The sequence below is a fragment of the Magnolia sinica genome, chromosome 11 (genome assembly GCF_029962835.1).
Source record: "Magnolia sinica isolate HGM2019 chromosome 11, MsV1, whole genome shotgun sequence".
Classification (NCBI taxonomy): Eukaryota; Viridiplantae; Streptophyta; class Magnoliopsida; order Magnoliales; family Magnoliaceae; genus Magnolia; species Magnolia sinica.
In genome coordinates this window covers 59,223,265-59,245,963 of record NC_080583.1, presented here as the reverse complement: position 1 = coordinate 59,245,963, position 22,699 = coordinate 59,223,265, and the positions used below count along the sequence as shown (strand labels likewise).

At 39.1% G+C, this 22,699-nt stretch overlaps 1 long non-coding RNA gene across 1 annotated transcript; it reads left to right on the top strand.

Annotated features, from left to right (window-relative positions):
• Window positions 1–481: 481 nt before the first annotated feature.
• On the top strand, window positions 482–3,290 carry LOC131218384 (uncharacterized). Its single transcript, XR_009157684.1, has 2 exons — window positions 482–668; window positions 2,915–3,290. It is a non-coding gene; the product is annotated as an uncharacterized LOC131218384 (long non-coding RNA).
• Window positions 3,291–22,699: the final 19,409 nt, after the last annotated feature.

The following is a 22,699-nucleotide window of genomic DNA, read 5'->3' as shown; positions in this document are numbered from 1 at the left end:
CTTCGCTACTAATCATCTATGCTCGCGGCCCTTATCAATCCAACTCAACTTTGCTTTGCTAAAATGCCCTCGTCAGTCTCCCTCGTGTTCTTGAGTTTATGCTTCTGCTACTCAATTATATTCAACCCTGATATCACACTGAGAGTAGAACTTAGTATTTTTATGTTTACAGTTAACAATTCTAAGAATTATATATCATAAATATCCAACTAAAATTTAAATAAAGGAAAAAATTATCACATTTCCATTCCCATAACACAAACTAAATTTGTTCAATTCAAAGAATACATCATCACTACAACAAAAATGGGTAAAACCGGCACTTTGGGTGCACCATGCAGCGGCGCTATTTAAGAGCGGGCCCACGGATGTTTCTATATAAGAATAAAAACAACAGGCGATTTCCATTTCGCTCCCGACTCTCTCTCTCTCTCTCCCGACGACTCTCTCTCTCCCTCTCCCGACTCTCTCTCTCTCTCTACCTCTTCCGATGACTCTCTCTCTCTCTCTCTCTCTCTCTCTCTCTCTCTCTCCCGACTCTCAGCTTCTTCCTACCCCCGACTCTCTCTCTCTCGCGCGACTCTCAGCTTCTGCCTACCCCCGACTCTCTCTCTCTCTCGCGCGCGAGCTGCCATTAATTTCAGGGCTTAGATGAAGATCTGAAACAGGTAAGAGTCTAGATTTCATCAATTTCAACCTTAGTGATTTCTTAATTAGGGATTTACAATGTTGAAACCCTAATTAGGGATTTACTATGTTGAAACCCTAATTAGGGATTTTCTATGTGGAAACCCTAATTCAATGTTGAAACCCTAATTAGGGATTTTTCTATGTTGTTTGATGCGAATACATAGAAACGATTTGTTGTGTGATACAGTTCTGATTTGTTCGATACTTCGATTTGCAATTTTTCGATCTGAATTCTGTTGGATTTCGTGACGGGTGGAGTGTTTTCTGCACTCGATTATTTATTTTATTTTTATAAATACTCGGTTTAGATTTCCGTTATTTCTGCTGTGTTTGATTCCGATCCGATTAGGTTCTTATCTGATGCTTCAAGGATTTCAGGGAAGAGTTATCAGTTTGAATTCTACTGGTTTTTTCATTTGGGATTTTATGCTTTGGATTTTGCCATGGAAGGTGGCAGTGATCTGGAAGGGAGTCAGTTTCTGAGGTTTCTCTTTTCTCTTTTCTCCATTTTCAATTTTTTTTTTTTCATTTGAGAATGTTGAATTGTGTCAATCTCTATGGAAAGAACCGCAGTTTTAGATTTTGAAGTTGTCAGTTATTGGAAAGATCCTTAACCACTCAACAGGGCTATGTCTGTGAAGAATTATGTATATATCGGTCTGGTGTTTCAGCTGAACATCTATTGTCCCATTGATGTGAGTGGCTCTAGTCTGCCATCTGTTTCTTGGGTCGATTGACATATTGGTTGAAAAGAGGTTCCTTTCATCTTTGGTGGTTAGAGCTGATTGGCTTGTGTTAAACAGGATACCCACTGTATTTTTGGATTCCTATTTTTTGTTTACTATTTTGAGTTTCTGTTATATTCTCTTAGCTTTCGGGCATAATATTCTCCTGTTCTGATTTCTTTCTCATGAAATCTAGGCGAATTCTTCCTTCAAATTATCTCTGCAGATGATCACTTCTTGCTTAATTGCATCTCTCCATAAAATTCATTATATGTAAAAACAAAAAGTAAAGAAGAAGAAGAGATTTTGGTGTTCTGACATGTATTACATCCTGATTCATCCAGTCTGTATGCGGGACCCATGGTTCAGTGATCCAGACCGTTGATCTAATGTGCCCCACCCTTCAAGAGTATTCCTGATCGGGGCAAACCCCTACCCTTCAATCATTGGCCTTTTTTTTAGACTGTTGCTGCATTTTTTCCCTTAACCATCTATTTGTGGGCTGCTGATTGGAAGAGTATAGTCTTCCAGTTGGATACTTTTGGAGCATCCCCTTCATTGGTGGACCCATCAGATCGGTGCTCCAAATCAGTGAAGCAGGGCCTGCTTGCATATATTGGGTTATATATTGCATAATAGGTGCCTTAGATTATATGAATTGTTCGCCTCATTTTATGCCCTTATGGTTAACATTCGTTATTATTAGTCGTAACAACTGTCTCTGCAGGCCCAAAAGATCCTATTACTTATGATTGCTAAATGAGCAACAATTGCTGTCTCTGCAGACCTAAAAGATCCTATTCTTTGTTTTGGTTTTTCTCTTTTCTTATCAAAGGGAAGGTTTAGCTGTAGAAGAGGACAGTGGAAATTGCTGATTTTTTTTATTTATTTTTATTTTTTTAAAATCTGATTTTGTTATGCGTTAGGCTTGTGACTGTTCCTGAGAAATGGGGTCCTTTGTTTGTTTGGATCTTTGTTGTCGATTAGGTTTATGAGTACAGCAGAGTTTCTATATATATGAGTTCGAAAAGCCTCTAATCAGTTGAATTTCAGTGAGTTATTCCTAATGTAAGTGTGAAATTTGAATAATTTCCTTTAATTCATGAATCGGGATTGGATTGGAATTGTATGGCAGTGATGTATGTCTCTGGTTTCTTTTTATTTAAGTTTAGGTCGTGGTGATTATTAATTTCCATTTTGGCATGAGAAGGGTGACTGAGCTAAATTAATACAAGTTTATGTGAGAGAACAGTGGTATCAAAAGCTGAGTATTCTTATATGGATGTGATTTGCTAAAGACTATCTATCAACAAATAAATATCAATTTTCTGTATTATGAATGGTTTCGTACAAATAATGTTATGGTTTCAGTTCAATAGGCTTGCTATTGTTTTTACTGCAACTACATCATTTGGTTGGTAAGAAAATTATAGTCCAGTAATTGTGATTAGTGCATCATAGAGGACTCAAATCTGCTTTTTTATTTTATTTTTCCTTAGGTGCTTGACAAACAGGATTGTGAAACTGTGCATATCCTAGCCAAGTGGCACAAGGCTTAGCAACTGCAACAGTTCTTGCCACTGCAGCAGTGAATGGATTGGCATTAATCATGTATTTTATTTTATGTGAGAGCAAAGATTTTCTTAGGTTCTTGCACCGATAGGTGCAGCTGCAGGAAGGAGTTGGAATGTTATAACATAGCATTGGCCATTGTTTGTCTGGGTTGTGTGAAACTGAGATTGTGAATTAGTCAGCATGGCTCCTGGGACTGGGAGTAGCATTTGCAAGGAAGTCCTTGAATCTCAAGCTGCAGATCATGAGTTATCCATTGCAAGTGATGAATTGGAAAAATTCCAGCTAACTAAGCCTACTATTGCTCCTAGCATTAAAGGAGGTGTATCTTCCACTAATGGTGTGAATGAGCTTCTTAAGTGCTTCACTCGTATAATCGCCTTTTAGAACATTACTGTTAATACATTTGTGAGTATTTTCTCTACTAGCACAAATTCAGTTTAGTTATCATCTAGTGCATGCACATATTTTTTTTATAATCATTTTAGTGTATACAACCTGGCTTCTTGTATACAAAACAGATTTTTTTTTTTTTATAATCAACAGTTTACTGCGCCAGTTGCATTGTTCAGTTTGCTGATTCAGTTTCTAACAGTTTACTGCGCCATTTGCACACGAGCCATGTCCACTAGTGCTGGGTGACAGTTGCATTGCCTTAGCATGTAAGCATTGGCTTTCTTTTGTGTTGCTTATTGTTTTTGTAACTTAATATCCAATTGTAATTTTGGAATGATAGCAATCTATAATTTGTAGCTGAATTGGGCTTTCTTTGGAATTCTGATTTCATTTGGAATTTTAATTTCATTGTTGTATTTTTCATTCAGATGAGTTTGTAGGTCCCACATGTAAAGTATTATACATATCCATGGATGTGCTATATTTTTCATTATTGAATAATTCAGATGGGGATCTGCCAAGCTTCAGCATGGATCTGCCATATATTTTTCAGTATAAATTTGTATAGCTTTTGTAAATGTTGTACTCTTGTCATTATTCAATAATTCAGATGAGGATCTCCCTTCCAGTACAACTTAAGTTGTTTTTCTCCTTTGCAGGTCTTTGCATCCGTTCAGGCAGAACAAACCAGTTAATCTCCTCATATTGCAGATTGCAAATGATGATCCATGGAAACAACAATAAGTCAGGCCTCCATGAACTGAATACTTATTCTCCCATTTTCCAAGTTACTTCAAATTAAAAGAAAGAAAGAAAAGAAGATGCTTTTCCATTGCATGAATGCTTAAATTATCATCCAATCACCGTCTTACTTGGCTTCCTCTTCAATGAAGGTTCTGACATGAGTCTTGGACTTCTGTTTATCTGAATGCAGTAAACAGAAAATACATTAGTCTTGGACTTCTGTTTATCTGAATGAGTCTTGGACTAATGAAAATTTATTCTTTCAATGTGTTTCATTCTTTAATTTTCATTTTATAGTCCATTTGGTTGGTTATTTGTTCCAATGCAAACCAGTAATATGCAGAATTCCACTTGTCATTTTGTTTTTTGCAGATGCCAAAGTGCTTCATTGTTGTATGAATCATCAAGTATCCAGTGCTAAATACTAATATCTTAGTTATGTCAGGTACGTAAGGCACATATGTATGAGATCCAAACCGTTCATCTTTTATACCTGTGGATACTCCATATGTCCAAAATCTAAAAATCCAAATGATCCAGAGCCAAGCCACTATTTTATAGGCTTTTCTTTTTTTGCTTTTTTTGTTGAATGTGAGTTCTTTATGAATTGTTCCTATTCTAAGCCCATGGATGACCTGTTTCCTAAAAGTTTTTCCAACCACATGATTTAGGGACAGCTTGGATAGAAATTTCAGTAAAAAGAAATGTGAAAATGTGCTGGGCTTTGCAATGCTAGCTTGGCTCCTCCTTTTTTAAATGCAGATTTTGTAGATTTCTAAAATCACGCCCTACTTTATCTGATTGGTAACCTTCAAACAGATAGTGAAAAGGAATATTTTGCACCTAATTCAATGAGAGAATATTACTAGAACCTACCATTTTCTGTAGTGAAATTCCAACAAATATACATTCTAGGATCTTTTTTCTGTCATGTTTTATATTACATTCTTCAACTCAAGTTATGTGCCATGCAATTTTGATTGGATTAAAACATGGAATCCAGTTGATCAGCCAAGCATAAGGAAAAGAATCCTAAAATGGGTTTTTGGAAAAATTGAAATCAGAGATTCACTAGCTAAAAATAAGTAAAATTAACTGAATTTCTAGAGTTTAAAAAGGTATACAAAAAATTAAACAATATTTTTGTGAATTCAAATTCCTCCTATTTGAAGTAACCTTGGATTCAAGTATGGCTTAAACTGAAATTCCTTCAATGCAAAAGAAAAGAAGAAGAAAGAAGAAGAAGAAGAAACTTTCTCTACATTCTACATTTCATTTTTCTGATATTCAGTTGTAGTAAACTGAAATTCCTGCAGATTTGTATACTTGATGCAAGGATCAGGCAGAACCTTGCTGCCATGCAGCAGTTGAATCAATTGTGCCTGAATTTAGGCCTACAAGCACTTCAGCCTTTTGATGCCACTCGTGCTATGGGTAGACCATATAGAGGATTTGTTTTTATTTATTTATTCGAGATCATTTTTAATTTATTGTAATAAATGTTATATTTTTTTATTATAAAGTAATATAAATTTTATTTAATATTCAGTTTTAATTGTATTGTATCATTTTTTATGTTTCAAATATTAAAAAAATGAAGGGTTTTCAATTGAATTATATATATTAAAAAATATTATTGGCTTACTGGAGCATTTCAAAGCTATTAAAAGATTTTTACCGGCGCTTTCTAAATCTATGCCGGCGCTTCTCTGAAATATACCAGCGCTACCAAAAGCGTCGATAAAGATGGAATGAGCGCCGAAAACAGGTACACAATTAGCGGAGCTCAGACAAGCGCTGTAAAAGTGTACTAGCGCCGCTAAACCTTTTAGCGACACCCCCATTTATCGGCGCTTGCCTAGCGCCGCGATAAGAAAATAGCGGCGCTTTGTGGGTTTTTAGCATTCCCATAACACAAACTAAATTTGTTCAATTCAAAGAATACATCATCCATGCTTATTTATAGGTTCAAACCAAACTTATTACAATAAAAAGTTCAATAATTCTCTGTTAATGGCCTGATCCAAGCTCGAGCACGCTAACAGCTCAGTATGTAAACCTCTACATGACATTTTGAAAACAAAAGCATATTTACTTGAGAATGGCTATAGAAAACCATATGCATAAGAGAAAATAATTAACAACTATTTAATCCAAATTATACACACACACACACACACATGAATGGATAGATGCATTGCAAAGTATCCATAATGCTCGGTATAATTAACCTCTTGAATTCCGGTGCCAGTTTACATCAGTTGGCTAATACTTTCACAAATATCTCACCTGGCATGTGTAATTGGCCTCTTATGATACCACTATGCTCATCCATCTAGCCTCGATCAATGGAGGAGTCCTTCATACATTAGACTACTATTACACTTGGCCTACGTAGGTGGCCTGTCACACTCCAACGTACTAACCCACCTAACTTCAATTAATGGAGGTTCCAAATAATACCAATTGAGCTTTAGAAAATTTCAACCTAAAAGTCTCCATCGCCTCACTTATTTGTGCTTAAGGGACTCCCGACTAAGGAAATTCAATCCCCACCTGTTTTTACGTGTTCGAATCCAAATCACTATCTTCATGAATATGCAATATGATTTCCATTAGAATCTTCTTTCCAAACATCTCATAATTAACTCATTTTTTATCATTAGATCTCTATTCATGGGTTAATGGTAGAAATTGTTTTTTTTCAACTATGAGGTCATGGGGTCGAGAACTGACACTTGTCATGTTATCGAGGAAATCATGTACACTCAAGATTTTCAAGATAAAAAAGATGAAAATAGGTTACACATTATAAATTGAGCACTCTTTGGCCATTGTCCATGAATGATTGTTGAGGGTCAAATATTGCATATTATCCCCCATTTATATCTTAGTTTTACGAACATGATAATGCTTAACGTTCTATTTTACTCATGTTTGTGTTGCAAGGTGAATTTAAGAGCTTGGATTGGAAAGGGTACTAAAATCATGGATTTGATGCTCAAAAATTACTATGGCAAGGGGTGGATCTTAGGAGACCAAGATTGAATAATTCACATGCCAAAGATCCAAGAAAATCAAGTGAGGAATGAAGAGAATCAAAAATTTGAAGTGAAGAAAAGGAATCCTGAAATTATCATGAAAAAGCATATTCTGAAACTCTGTGTCATTTTGTGAAATTGCATAGAGTGGAGTCTATTTTGGAAAACTACACAGAGTGAAGTCTATTTTAACAAACTGCATAAATTTGAAGCACTTTTTAGAGTTTTCCAACTATGTATAAAAGTTGAAATTTCACAACTATAAATAGGACTCCCTATGATGCTCCTGGGCATTTTCTAGAGTTTGAGGAGTAGAGGAAAAGGGTGGAAAGCCATCGTTAAGAGTTTTCCTTCTTCTTCCTTGTTTTAATGTTTTATATAAGAGACTTTAGTTCAATCATGTCTATAGTTGGCTAAACCACTTAGATAGGGCTAAGAGGTGAAGCTTGTAGCGTGATAGGATATTTCTATTGCTTTTATTCATGTTTATGTTGAACTCTCTTTGATTCTAGTTTGATTATAAGGAATACTTTTAGTTTTTAATGGTTTGTTATGACTCAAATTACAATAGATCTGCAATAGCTTTGAGTATCTACTTTTCGTGTTTTGAGATTGTGAATTTAGGAAATCTTGTTGTTCACCATCATCCCTTGGGCATGGTGGGTGATGGAATCCCTTCTAATCTTCATAATTCTCTTATGATTGATTGTGGGAATTAGTATATCCTGTTGTTTTGTCTCCAGGGCATGGCTAGGTGATGGAATCACTTCCAATCCTCATGACTCTCATCCATTGAGAATTAGGTCAATGGAAGTTTAGGTTTGGTTTTATTGAGATATCTTCTAATTGGATAGGATAGGACTTCAATTCTAATTGTGTTACTTGAATCAAATAAGGAATCACCCAATCCCTAGTGGGGGTGGCTAATAGTGGAGTGTGTGCACTAACAAGCTAACCCCTTTCACGCCCCAAACCTAGGGACGGACAGCTTCTGTGATGCCCCAAATCTGGCACTCGACTTTTATACACTAAGTCCTGAGTTCGGCGCACCACAAGGAAGATTTTGAATGATTTTTTTTGATATATATAATAATACCTGAGCATGAAGATCCATAATCAAAATACTAAGCAACACTCTCCATTATAAATCTTGATGATTACAAGTACAATGCTTTCCAAAAGGTACATGACGTTAACATTGTCAAATAAAAAAATAGATACAATGCATCGAAAAAGCTAAGTCTTCCAAGCTACTCCAGCCCTGAAAAAAATGAAAAATAGAAAGCTTAGGCAAAAAGCCTAGTGAGTACACACGTATGTGCAGTGTGTCCTACATGCAAGTAAGATAAATATGCCACAAAAAAATCATACCACAGCCATAACCATAGTACATGCATCCGTAATCACATCATCATCATCATATTGTCATGCCATAATTATACAATATCGGAAATATTGAAAAGTCCATGAGTCATACAATATTAGAATACGCAATATAAATCGGCATGTAAATAATGAGTGATAAAGAGCTAAATATCGGATGTCGAGGATGCAATACAATATACGATTCCCGATGAGTTCACGAATACCATCAGCCGTATAAATGCAGAAACATAGTAACCGAAATGCTAAATGTTACTAATGCAATGCAACATGTGATGCGAATGAAATGACTATCGTTGGAGTGAAGTCGGGATGGTAGTACGTAGTATCGCAGACTATGGGGTCTATCACAAAGGACTTCTATCCAAACTAGTCCCATACCTAATTTGGATAGTCGGACTCAATGTGGTAAACTCTTGATCTCAGGTTGGTTACGCGCCCCTATCGAAATCCTAGACATTGCGAAGGTACACGTAACAAATAGTTGCGCACCACCAGCCCGAGTGGATGGTGAATGAATGAATGAATGAGTATGCAACTCCTACTTAATAAGTCCACATATCAATACAGGTTTATCTCTGGGATCATCACCGGGGTTTTGTACACTCCAAATGACACTGTCTCTCTCCCCAACACAAGTGAGCGTAAGAAACCTCACTATCCGCCGGCCAATAGTCTGCAATACCTATCCGGCACGTCGATAGCGGACCCATTTACGAGTGGTCAAACTCGGCTAGTAATGCCCCTACCCTCGGCGGGTAAGGCTACACCCCCTCCCAACCGACCACGACACGGTGGGAGACGCGGCCTCCGGTATTCGGCACTCGGGCGCTCATGTATCCACTCGGTCTTGACGTTGGGCGTCTCCCGGCCTCGGAGGTTTAGGGATTTTCACCCGAGGACATCATGGCGCCCGTATGCTAGAACCAAATATTTTTGGTGTCCCATCTAGCCATCCACGATATATGTCTGTGGAGGCTATGGCCCCGATGTCGCTAGGGCACATAATGCAAGATGCATGAGTCATATAATACGGTCATGCATCAATCTGCGCATACCGTGCACTCATGTGAGATAACCTCCGCCTATCGGGAGTCTCATAACAACTCTGCCCAACGACATATGCAATGGTCAACCACATCTCATAACAAGCATGCATGATGCGTATGGGCATGTATAATGATGCTGTTGTGTTGTCACATACTCATAATCGGTATCAATAAGCGGCATCAACAATTGGCCTTGACAATGTGGACATTTAACCAACATTGCCCCCAAGGAATGACCCACATAAACATCAATACATACATCATGGTGAAATCACAAATCACATCGGTCCTCAGATACATTGCTTTGGGTCTCACACAAGGGTCGCACATTCATCACATTGGGCCGTATCATATGGGCCTTACACATCGCAATGGACCTCGTCACATGGGCCATGAATACACCACATCAGGCTTCACGACCCATGGGCTTCAAACACACAAGAGGTGAGCACTACACATGGGCCTCAAATACATAAGAGGTGAGCACTACACATGGGCCTCAAATACATCACAATGAGCCACAACCCATGGGCCTAAAATACATCTCAATGAGCCACGCCCATCGGTCTCAAATACATTGCAAGTGGCCTTAAATCTAATTCACAAGTAGGCCACATACCTGGGCCTAATTCACATCACCATGGGCCACATCACATGGGCAGGAAATACATCACAATGAGCCTCATCATATGGGCCTAAAATATATCTCAATGGGCCTATGATCAATCTGTCACAAGTCCTAAGTTCATGTACCCAGGAAGTTACACCATCGGCATAGTCCATGAGTCTGAGTAGTCACACAATTTTTTATATGCCCACATGGTCTTATGGTCATTCCATTATCAGAAGTCCGTATGGCTGAGTGGCCACACAAATGTCATTCTACTTGTCATAATAAGGGACTTAAGGTGAGATAGTTACTTATTATTATTATTATTATACCATATTTCGCATAATGGGGCAACCGCTTTACTAAATTTTCACGTAGCCGGGCGGCCAGTACCACAATTTCACATAGTTTAGTAGTCACCGAAGCACTACTTGATCATATGGTTGGGCTACACATTCCCCACATACCCACATGATTTACGGCTATCCGTCACACATGATCACAAGATTTATGAGCTACATATTTAGCACCATTTTATCAAATCTAGTTATCACTCATCCCGTCAGTGATCATATGGTTAATGGCCACAACAATCATAAATCTACTTAAACAAGTAGTCACACGATTACCCCAATTTTCATACAGTTAGGTGGGCTATAAAAGATCAAGCACTCATATGTGGTGGTCCACATAACTTCCACCAATCCACACTATTAGTTGGGCCACCCAAGATCCCAAATTCCTATAGTGTAGTGATCGACATGATTCCTACCAACTGGCGGACTAAATGAGAAATAACTATTACAATAGGCACCATGAAAACGACTTAGATTGTCGCAAATATATAGGAAGCCCCGCTCTCTAAAATGATCTCATCAAAATAGATGAATGGCTGGTAAAACATGTATATTAGATGGTCCATGATCGATTAAAAGGAATAGATGGATAGATTTCTCACAAACATTACTGTAACTCTAGGAAATATTTAACGGAGGATAAGTGATCAATATTGCTCCCGTGGCATGAGATTTGGATCTGACTAGTCTATGGAACCATACCCTAAAATGATGAGGATAAACTGATGAAAGGCATACATCTACATCATACTATAAAGTGGAGTCCATGGCCAAGGAAGCATCCCAGCATATAAGGGCATACCAGAGCCTAAGAATTTCTAATGGTTATTACACTTTCTACTTGTAGCATGGCCTGGCCCACCTAAAATTGAGTTCTACTTCATCTTGTGTCTACGGGCAAGAGGTGGGCTCACTTCCTAAGTGACTGGAAAATACATAGGCAGTGTCAGGTATATAACACATGCACCTAGGTGGGCTTCACATGCTTCACATTATGTCCAGGGAAGCTTTCATTGGTAAGCATACAATTCCCTTTCCTTATTATTATTATTATTATTATTATTATTATTATTATTATTATTTTGTATAATTGTGGGTCTCGTTGACATGGTGGGGTTCACCCCATGAACAGTTCATATAACAAACAACATCATAGCTGATACCACCCACTAGATGAATGACATGGATATAAGGTACATACGTCGAGTGGGATTTATGACACATGGATGGTCTAAATGATGAACGACTGGGATGTAAAATACATGTAACGAGTTGGCTCCATGATCTAATGGCTAACTCAACTTTAGTGGCAGTCACACGTCACAGTAGAACTCAAATGATTTAATAGTAGGGAATTTTATTCCTACTGTTTCTTATAGTATGGTCCACCTAAGTTGTGGATCTGCCTCATTCTTTTACTCATGACTTAAAATGGTCTAAAGGAGTGAATGAATGGCCCAGATATACCATTCATCACCAAGGTGGGCCCTAAAAAAATCTAAGCATTTTGTGTACAATTTTCACTGTCCAAGTGGCATGGCCTACATGAACTTCTAATCGGCCTGATTTTTGGGACCATACAATAAATGGTACTAGTAAGATGGATGAATGGTATGGATTTAGCACATACATTGTGGTGTGGCCATGATCGGCCTACAAAATTTTACCCCAAATGTGGACGTCACTTCCTCGCACCATTATTTTATTTTGATATTATTGTTATTATTATTTATATATTTTCTCATCAAGGTGGGTCACTTGAGAGATCCAGTCCATCCATTGTGTGTGTCTCACTTGGTGGAGGGGTGAGTCCAAGTTTCAGATGCATCAAAGTTTCAGGTGGGCCCCATCAAGTACTTTTGTATATTTTAGCATGTCTTTACATGATTTTTGATGGTGTGGGCCACCTGAGTTCCGTGTATGGCTAAAATTTGGGGGTGGCCCATTTTTACACGGGACCCATCAAGTGCATGGGACTGATGTTCGACACACATCATGGTGGGGCCTGTGGTGGGGGCCACCTCTTTCCAGCGTCAGACGCTGACGCTGCAGCATGCAGCGTCAGTGTTGTTTTGCTCTTTTTTTTTTCTTTTTTTTTTTGTTTTTCATATTTGGGGCCCACAACGGGACGATCCAGTCCGTCTATTGCGTGTGTACCACTAAGTTAAGGGGTCATTCCAAGTTTCAGATACATCAAAATTTCAGGTGGGCCCCCAGAAAGTACTTTTATATGTTTTAGCATGTTTTCACATGAGTTATGATGGTGTGGCCTACCAGAGAACTAGATTGGCTTCATTTTTTGGCTCAACGCCTAAAATGATATGAAGAATTGAATGGACGGCGTGGATTTGATACATACATTATGGGTGAGGCCCGTTGTGGACCCACAGCCCCTGCCCCTTTACAATGCAGCTGGGATGCTGCTGCTGCAACGTCCGCTGGACGCTGGCGTCTCACTCCTCTATATTTTTCTTTTTAAATTTATTTATTTATTTATTTTCTTTTATATATATATATATATATTTGTGCACATGTGTGCATGGGGGTGTGTGTGTGAGAGTGTGTGGCCAGCCTAATGGGCCACACTTGGATGATTTGAATGTCATACAAACATTTTTGTGGGGCCCACTATTAATGGGTCCCACATGAACTCTATAATAAATTAATTTTATTTTATTTTTATATGTTTTCTCCTATCTATCCACACCATCAATAACATCTTATCATTATTACAATTTTCTTTACCATCAATCATACTATTTTCATCATCCACACCATTCATAACATTTATTGCAATTATCATCACCATCAATCATACTATCTTCATCATCCACACCATTAATCACATCATTATGATCAACATCATCTCCACCATACAAAAACACAACAAAAACAAAATAAGAATGAGTAGGGTGGGTGTACTCACCTTGATGAATTAGATGGATGGTTGAGATGTATGGAAGGGATGGAATTGATGGTTGAGATGGATGAAAGGTATGGGATTGATGGAGTTGATGGCCCACCAAGATCACTCCTCTCTCTCTCTCTCATGGAAAAATGGTGAAATGTTAAGGGATGGAGGGGTATTTATAAAGAAATGGATAAAATTTTGGTTAAGTTAAGCTAATGTGATTAATATTAGCTTAGGCTAGGATTATGGTACTTAATTCATGCTTTGTAATTAATGGTGGATTAAAGGAGCATGGGATGGCATGGTGTGGTGATGTCATGCATAGTGTATGGCATGGAGAAAGGTTGACTTTTCATGCACATGAGAGAGAAGAGGTATGGGTATGTGACATCACACACATGGGTAGAGATTCTCTCACCCATGTGTGGCATGTACATGTGTGCATGACATGTGTTGTGCACATGTGTGGAATGAAATACATGGTGTCATGCGCATATGATACACTTATTATTCTTCACGGCGTATCTCACTAACGGAGTATCATACTGACGCACGGGGTGGTGCCTCCATGATCGCGGCGACGGGGCGGTCAATATGAGATAGGTTTCAAGGTCTTGGGGTTCCGGTCAGTTGGGTGTGTACTATGAACGACTAATTTAGGTCTAGCTAAGGGTATCGATCATCGTGCATATATGCATAGAAACTGGTACTGAATGGACTGGGTATTACACTCCGTTTGTTCAGGAATTCACTAAAGGAAACCGAAAAAGAAGAAGAAGAAGAGTAAGGAATCACCCTGATTGCTACAAGTGGATCCTTAGAAACCCTAGTTCTCACCTTTGAATTTCTTAAGTCTTTAATTAAATCTCTCCCAATTACTTCCTTTTATTTCATATTTAGATTCACATCTTTTTCTGGTTCTACTTCTAGTTGCTTTCGGAATACTCAAGAGATTAGTCCCTGTGGATTCAACATCGGTCTCACCGAGATTATTACTACATCGCGACCCTACACTTGGGGTTGTGAACAATGATCGTACGTCCAAATTGCTTCATTTTTTATGTGTATACAATTAGATTTGGGTAGATTTTGTACCCAATCAAATACACTTCGTATAAAATTAATGGTTAGATTATAAAGAATCTACATGTTTAAATAAGGGGCCAATGTTGTTAGATTTGAACCCAAATCAATGGATAAACAATGGGTAGGTTTGTACATCATATGCATATTAACCAATTAGCTTCCGTACACTAAACAGAGGGGTAGATTGCACATCCAATCAACGGTCTAAATTTAGGAAATTTTGTCAGCGATCAAAAAGTCTAGATATGGACAGGTTTATGAGCCCATTGATGCTCCATAAATGGACAGATTTATACGTGATCAATGATTCAGGTTTAGGTAGGTTTATAATGCACCACTCAACGATCTAGCTTTTAACTGATTTTTGGGCGATCAATGATGTAGAGCAGGTCACAGACAATTTCATGGCCAAGATGGACCAAAGAAGGCTTAATCAGAGGCGAAAGTGATCCGTATCGTTAGAACCTGAAAATGTTCATATCTCGCAAACTGGAATGAGGTACTCGACATACCATATATGAATTGTGGGTATTAGACGCTACTTTTGTCACGCCCCAAACTCAAAAACTAGGCTCACAGAATTCCTGATCGCCGAATCCGGCGCTGACAACCTCCGTAGTGCCCCATTCTCAGCTCCTTACACCCATATGCCAGATTCCGATCCTGAGATCCTACAAGGAGGATTTTCAATAAGATTTTTTTTTTTGTAATGGAACATAACCACAAGCATAACCAAGTCACAAAACAACATCACCACATATCCACTATATCAAAATTTTGAGTACAATGCAGAAAGGAAAATACAAGATGATCAAAAGAACTCCAAAATAATCTGCCACGCGCTCCTGCCTCAGCACTATTGTGATCTAACGTCACCTGCACGCAATGATCGTGCATAAGCTTACGAAAAGCTTAGAGGGTGGTGTAAGTGTGTGTGCAAGGCAAGTGTCAAGTATGCAATATCAGAGTAATGAGGAAATGTGCTTGTAAGTCCATGAATGTAATGCAAGACATGAATGTTATCGGCCATGCGATGCGAGGCATGAATGTTATCGGCCATACCAAGGCCACGCGATGCGAGGCATGAATGCTGTCGGCCATACCAAGGCAATGTGATGCGAGGCCTATGTAGACAAATGTCATATGTGAGATACAACGCAAGCATGCTAGTCCTCATCTGAATCGACATAACAATATAGCTCATCTCTGGAATATCACTGGGGTCTAGTACACTCCACACTGACTGCCGCCTCCCTAGCCGCATAACCCACCGAGTGGAAGAGACCACACTATCCACCTAACCACTACTCTGTCAATACCTACCTGGCTCGTCGATAGTCGACCCATTTGCGAGCTGGTTAAACTCAGCCTAACTTACAGCCCCCTCACTCGGGAGGATAAAGCCACAACCCCTTCCAACCGACCATGACACAGTGGGAGACGCGGCCTACTGGTATTCGGCACTCATGCGCTCGTGTATCCACTCGGTCTAGACATTGGAGCATCTCTTGGTACCAAAAAGGTTCTGGGACTTTCACCCAAGGACATCCTATGTGCCCACAGTACTAGAGCCAATATTTTCAATATCCAATCTGGCCATCCACGATGTGCCTATGGAGGTCACAGCCCTAATGTCCATAGGGCATATAGTGTTCATGTCATACAAATGTGAGATGCATGAATCACACTATATAGTCATGCAGCAATCCTGCGGGTACCGTGTGCTCATGTGGGCAACTCTTATCAGTGAGTCCCATAAACAGTCTGCCCAATGGCATATACTATGATCAGTCACTCCTCATATCAAGCATACATATGATACGTATGGGCATGAATCATGGAGTTATACTAAGCATGTTATATGGTGATGAACTATATTCATAACGAAGATGGGCCTAGACGGCCTACACACAACAAGTATGGGCCTAACAATGGGCCCTAGGGAGAGTTATAATGCAGACATTTAACTATCATTGCTCTTACAATGTGGATGTCAAACCATCATTGCTCCTAAGGCATGACTGCCATAAACATCATTACATACATCATGGTGGAATCTCACATTGAAATGTGCCTCATATACATCACATTTGACCCCACACAGAGGCCTCACATACATCTCATTGGGCCTCACTCATGGTTCTTATATACATTACATTGGGCCTCAACCCATGGCCTCGAATGCATTACAATGGGCCTCATATACATCAAGTGGGCCACATCACATGGGTCGCACCAGTGGGCCTCATATACATTAAGTGGGCTGCATCAATGGGTCGCACCAATAGGCCTCATATACATCAAGTGGGTTGCATCAATGGGCCTCATATACATCAAGTGGGCTGCATCAATGGACCGCACCAATAGGCCTCATATACATCAAGTGGGCTGCATCAATGGGCCGCACTAATGGGCCTCATATACATCAAGTGGGCGGCATCCATGGGCTGCACCATTGGGCCTCATATGCATCAATTGGGCTACACCAATGGGCCTCATATGCATCAAATGGGCCACATCCACCGCCCGCACCAATGGGCCTCATATGCACCGTCTAGATGGACGGTGCGTAGATAAAATACATATATTAAAGGGGGCCCACACCGCAGGGATAAAACACATACATCTGAAGTGGGTCCCACTGTCCTGTGGTGTGGACGGTGTGGATAAAACACATACTCCAAGGTGGGTCCCACCCCCACACGAGCCACATGTGTGGGTTGGGCCCACATCTCCAGATGGATGGACGGTATGTAAAATACATACATCGTGTAGGCCCACTGCACTTGTTGGCGTTAATCCAGTAGCTACCTAGTGCTAGTGGGGTCCTCAAATGGACGGTGTGGATAAAACCCACATAGCACGTGGGTCCATGTAGATGGACGGTGTGGATCAAACCCACACAACTCGCTGACATCAAAACGTTAGCTGTATTCAATGGTGATCCCGAAAGGATTTCAATGATACTCGTTCATTTCTCTGCTATTTTCTGCAGTGTGGTCCACCTGATAGATCTACCTCATTTTTAGACTCAGGCCTTAAGACGAGATCGTGAAGTGGATGGACGGTTTGGATATGAAGCACACATCATGGTGGCGCCACATGACACCGTCCAGCAATGGAAGGTGTTGATCAATAGCATGGATAAAACACATATTTCATGTGTGGGTCCCATGGACCAAGCAAATATACGTGTTTTCCCTTTTATCCAAGGCTGCTGGACGGTGCTAGCAGTTGGCCTGTCTAGGACTACTGGACTCACACCGGGATGACTCTCCAAGGACGGATGGTTTGGATGGGTCACATACATGTGGTGGGTCCCACATGTGGCCCACCAGAGATTTGAATCTGCCACATTAGATGCTGTGGATGCACCACACGTGCACAATCAAGTGGGGACCACAATCTGGACGGTGGTGTGCTCCACCTGATATTTGAATCTTTCTCATTCTCTTACAATGCCATAAAACCATTTCTTCAAATGGTTGGACGGTATGGATACAACAAGTGTAGCATGGTGCGTCTAGCACTATCCTACGCTAGACGGTGTGGACAGCACACACGTGCCACAGTAAGTAGGTCCCACATGCATGAACGGTGTGGATCAAATCCATACATTAAGGTGGGGTCCACACATGTGGCCCACCAGCTTGAAATCAGGCTAATATTTGTGTTCTCCTTCATCCAGGCCCACATCTGGATGGTCAAGATGGAACATGTCCATCATGGTGGGCCCGAAGATGGATGGCGCGGTCATAAAATACATTCATCATAAGCGAGCCATAAAATTAATAGAGAGAGAGAGAGAGGCGTGTGTGATGGAGGGACCCCGACACTATGGGCCCTTCCTTCCATGCATTACAACATACATCAAGTGGGTCCCATTACCTGTGGGCCCACCAATCAAAATCAATAGTGGAGATCCCATCTCCACCAAAATGCAAGGTCTAGATGACCTTTTCATACTAGGAAAATAAACATCATGATGGGGTCCATGGAGAATGGTCCCATCATGGGATGATCATATGAATCATGGTGGGTCATCGGCCACACCTAGGGTCCAAAGTGAGATTCATACCATCAATTGGTAGGCCCAATAGAATGTCAAACTCCTTGGCTCTCACTTTGATGGAGGTTGATGAAGGTTGGAGGGTTGAGATGGGAGATAAGAGGGGTAGGAAGTGAGCCACACACAAAGCTCTCACTTCTTGGAAGTGCTTGGACGTTTTGTGGAGAATGAGTGAAAGATGGGAGATGTAAGGATAGAGGGATGGGTGTGTAAGAGGGATGGGATAAGAGGTATGGTGGTGTATGGAGAGATGACATGAGGGTTGGCTTATGGGGGGTGAGGTAGCATGGGGTATGGGTTGCTTATCTTTGTTGGTAAGAAAGGGATGGGAGAAGCATGGGTTGTATACTTGACTAGTACTTGATTGATAGATATGATAGGTTGTAGAGATTCTCTTAGAATTTGCAACGCGCGGCATTTCTTTGGAAAATACGCGGACCCATAACTCCTGGCCTGGGTATTACATTGGTGCGCAAGACGCAGTGTTGGAACTACGGCAATGGTGTGGTCGCGATGGTCCAAGATGGACCAGAGAAGGCCCGATTGGAGGCGGAAGTGATGAGGAGCGTTAGAATCCTAGAACAGGCATATCTCTCAAACCGGAATGAGTTATTCGACATACCATATATGATTTTGAGTAGGAGAAGCTACTTTAGCCAACCAACCCGGCTATGCCAAGTTTCCCATGCCGAATTTGTGAGATTCCATCAAATCAACGGTTAAAAATCCATTTTATTTCTGTTTTTACTATTTATAATAAGTCTTAGTTCGATCATAACTTTTGATCCACTGAGTTTTAGGAGTCGTGCCCAACATGAAAAGGGCTCAGAAAAATTAGGGGAATAACGTCGTTTGTCTAAATTGGACACTAACTATTTTTGGCCAAAAAACCATGAAGTCTCGTAGAAATCATGGTTGTTTATAAATAGGAAGTTTACTATTTATAGTAAGTCATGATTTTAGAGAGTTTTATTTGGAGTTTGATTGAGAGAGTTTGAGTTGGAGTTTGATTCTAAAACTTCTTCCTAAGATTGATATCACTATTTAAAGGATTGTAAATTCCTTTTTATTATTAATCATTTTTTTTGAATTATTAGAAATCATTTTCTATTTTCTTCCCTCATGGATTTAAGGAATCTCTATGAATCCAGAGAAACTCCATGGATTCGAAGTAGTTATCCTCGAGGAAGATGGTACTCGACCTCATCACATCCATTACGCCAAAATTGTGACTTTGCGACAGACCACTCCATTGCAAAATGGAATTAACAATGGACTTTAATCTGTCGTAGTTTGTTGTGTCACAAAAATAAAACAACAGATGTGATTTGTCGTGAAACTGGGACGGTTTCCGTCCGTCACATATAAACGACGGAACTTTTTAAAAAACCATCATTGAACTATGGAAAAACCCATCTAGATTGTTGTTATAAATTTTAGTGATGAATACTTTCCATCACTGCTCTTAGGGGAAGCGACGGACTTCAAATCCATCATTGACTTGTTCAAAAATTAGCGACAGATTTAGTCCGTCACTAAAATTTCTATATATATAAAAAAGGCATTCAGTTTTTGCTTTTTGAATCTTTTAAACCTAATAGCCATCTAAAAAAATTTTACAAGATTGTTTAATAAAAACTCCATTCACAAAATTCAAAAGATTGGCCTGAATAAGAAACTAGACTAAATATCATTTTGGGTGTGTTTGGATGCTCAGTTGAACTAAATAACAAATCTTGAAAAGCATACTAGAGATTTTTCCACGAAAGAGCGTAACACTATAAAGAGAGCCAATCCAATGACGAGCAAAGTAGCCACTGTGACAACAACGGAAACTTTTGCAAGTCACGCATTGGCTCTTCGAAGCTCATTTGACACCCACACACTGCAATTCGTTGAATGACAAAACAAATTTTCAAACCTCCATGAATAGTGAGAAACTTGGTACAAAGGTGAGACCCATTGGACAAATGATCAAATGCATAAAATATCCCAATCTAAGCTATTTTATTTTATTTTATACTGACCCATCTAAAGTGAGACCCATCGTATGGTTTTGATCATTGGAAGATGACCGCGTACAAAGGCTAAAATCTTGATGTATCCTATAGCAATATTTCAAGATGCATTCTAGCAAATCATTTTGGTGCAGATGCAGGCTACATGTGGTGAAGTGTGGGTTATGGTGTTGGGGGTGTTGTTGTTTACTTCCATAATCCGATTACCAAACCAAAGGAAGAGGTTTATAAGCAATAAACATATTCATCTTGTGTTTTCATTTGATAGATGAAGCATCACTCTAGTTGGATGATCTAAACTACCAGAAATCGATAATTTTCCTTACGGACTTAACCTTTTCCAGTTGTTGGCTCGCATTACGCAAACCTATGGGCTACGACCTATTAGGATTTGGCCCATGTTTAACATTGATTATCATGCACACAAGTAGGGTTGATGTCTGTGTAATAAATATTGCAAAGATTTTTAAAATCCAGCTATAATAATATATCAGAACTATATCATGAGTTTTAAAATTTTCAAAAGCTTTTAAATTTTCGTGCTTTTCTTCACAAAATTATCTAGACATTTGACTCCACAGATTAGGGTGCTTTTAGAGAGGAAATTACAAAACAGATTACAAGATTAGAAACATAGGTATAAGTGGGCTTATTTCGAGATTAAACCAGGCCTTGACATGGAATATTGTTTATATTCAAGATGGGGCCAGCTTTTCTTCTTTCATGCACAAAAATCAAGCTAGACCTAGAATGCTTAAAAGACTCGACGATTTAGACTGACTCGTTCAATCTCAAGTCAAGTCGAGACTTAGCTAAGTATGTCTGACTTGTACGAATCAGATAGGGTTCAACCAAGTCCGAGTTAAGTCTGTGGATTTGCCCTGTCTCAAGATAGGGTGTTTTAAAACCCAGACTGGACCAGGTGGTTGGATTGATTAGGAATGGAGCGGGTCACCAAAACAGGCAAGTCACTGTAAAGCCCAATCATATTTTGTAAAAGGAATGTGAGTATATTGGCTGAAACTCCACCCAACAACTTTTATATGAAAACTAAATGCTTTAAACAATAAGTTAGGAGCAAAAACTAGTAAGTTGCTCGTTCTTTCTTATTTTCAACTAAGCATATTTCCAGGAAGAAATAGGCCAGAGCAAGTCTGACCAGTTGGAATGGTGGTTTGATCAAACAATCCACAAACAAATGTCAAGGTCTAATCAAAGTCTGAAAACATTGTGCAGAAATAATCATTATTGAGCAAAACCAATTGGTAGTAGAGGAAAAAATAAAACACATAATGGGACAAAACTCTTGGAATGAATACATCTTTTAGCTCCAGTGCGCACACAGACCATTCAGATTGGTTGAAACAAATAGCATTTTTTTTTGTTCAATCCAGCATTTTACAAAAGGAAAGATTAAAAAAGGAAATGAGAAAAAAAATTACAATCAAAAGCATTGCATTCTAAAACAATTTCATTTTCATTCACAATAAACAACCATACATACACAAACATATCAAAATGTGTAAACTAAAGAAACATAATTCAAAATCTAACTATTTAAAATCTAAGCAATTACCTAGTAATATATACTACATCTTTAATAACATACAAGCAATATTGGACCTAGTATTATCTACTACATACTAGTAACATAAAACCAATATTGGGGAACCATACCATAAGCGACTAGAATATCATATCCCCTAAACAAGGTATCTTCCATATATATATCTTCCATATATATATATATATATATATATATTATAAGTTGTTTATTCCATTTCATTGGCAAATACATTCATCATCTAATCAACTATTAACAGCATTTATAAAAATAAAAAATATTCAACCAACTCTGTATAATAATTTGCAACTTAATCTGCTGGGAACTATCATGCACCGTAATGTCTCACGACAGAGCAGGTTTTAATGAGTTACAAGTTGGACCTCTACGAAATAATATAAATAAAGTGATAAGAATATAAATTAATTAAGATTAATTTAAGGTTTTGAGAACTTACAGTTCGCTAAAGATTTATAGGTTCACCA